This window comes from Formica exsecta, unplaced genomic scaffold (assembly GCF_003651465.1).
Source record: "Formica exsecta isolate Colony F162 unplaced genomic scaffold, ASM365146v1 scaffold299, whole genome shotgun sequence".
NCBI classification, from domain to species: Eukaryota; Metazoa; Arthropoda; class Insecta; order Hymenoptera; family Formicidae; genus Formica; species Formica exsecta.
This window is the reverse complement of record NW_021850246.1, coordinates 68,805-70,410: the sequence shown is the minus strand read 5'-3', so window position 1 is coordinate 70,410 and position 1,606 is coordinate 68,805.

Here is a 1,606-nt window from a genome sequence, read left to right as displayed (position 1 = left end):
CTACTCCATTTGGCCTTTTTGAATTTCTTCTGATGCCCTTTGGTTTGCGTAATGCTGCTCAAACTTTTCAACGGCTTATGAATATTATACTATCTGGATTTGATTTTTGTGTCTGTTATCTTGATGATATTTTAATAGCCTCAGTGGATAAGAAAGAGCATTCCAAACATCTTCATACTGTGTTTACTCGTCTCAAACAATTTGGCATGACTATTAATTTGTCCAAAAGTCTTTTGGTAAAGATTAAATTTCTTTTCTACGTTATTTAGTTTCCAAACAAGGAATTAAGCCAACATCTGAAAAAGCCATAATTGATTACAGAAAACCGAAAACGATTCATGAATTACGAAGATTTATAGGAATCATCAATTTTTATCATCGTTGTTTAAAGAATGCTGCATTGCATCAAGCAGTTCTTACAGATTAATTAAAGGATAGCAAGAAAAGAGACAAAAGATTAATCACCTGGACTTCTGAAGCTGAAGAAGCCTTCAAAAATTGTAAAGAGGAACTTTTACGAGTCACAACCTTAGCCCAGTAAGCAAAATGTTAGCAGTCTGCCAGCAGTTTGCGAGCAGATTCAAGCAGAATATTGCCGCAGATTGGCATCAACTGCGTCCGCATTAAGCTTGTGTTCTGCTGGCAGAACCTGTCGACATAAGCCGACAGCAAATTGACGGCAGAAATCGAGCAGGATCTGTGCAACGCAGTTAGATGTCAGATTGGCGGCAGATACCAAGCAGGATCTACGCAACGCAGTTTGATGTCAGATTGGCGGCAGAAACCGAGCAGGATCTGCGCAACGCAGTTTGATGTCAGATTGGCGGCAGAAATCGAGCAGGATGTGTCGTCATAATTTAAATGGAATAGCGGCATTTAAAGGCTTCATTCATTTACATTTCTCGTTTGGCTTAAAGGATAATAAATGAGGTATACAATGTATGCAATAAATATTTGTTTTATTGGGACATACTTAAATACACATACAAAACATACAAAATATACACATACAATCTAGAACGCGCATAAAACTAATTCATATGTACAGACGCGTATTACTTTAAAAATAAAAAAACATTAATAAATACTTCATAAATTTACATAATACTTAATAATACTTATAATACTATAATAATACTTATAATAATACTTATATGTATAATACTTAATACTTATAATAATACTATAATAATATTTAATATTACTAATGATATTATAATATATAATAATACTATAATAATACTTATAATAATACTTAATAATAATAAACCTGTAAACACTAAGTAACAATAATACATCAATATTATAATTTCCCACTCAACAATATAACTGCAATGTAACATACCTTGTACGTAACAATTACATTGTTAAGTGGGAAATTATAACATTGATGTTATGTTACTGTTACTTTTATTGGGATATTATGTATACTATTATACAGGGTGTATCTGAAATGATGCACTAAACTTTGGGAGCATATTCTAGAGGTCAAAATAAGACTTTTTTTACTATGAACATGGGTCCACAAATGAACCCTCCTCCGAGCTAGAGGCCCCTAAAGTTTGGGGAAAAAATTAAAAATTGGCCGTATTTCAGAAAAAAAATA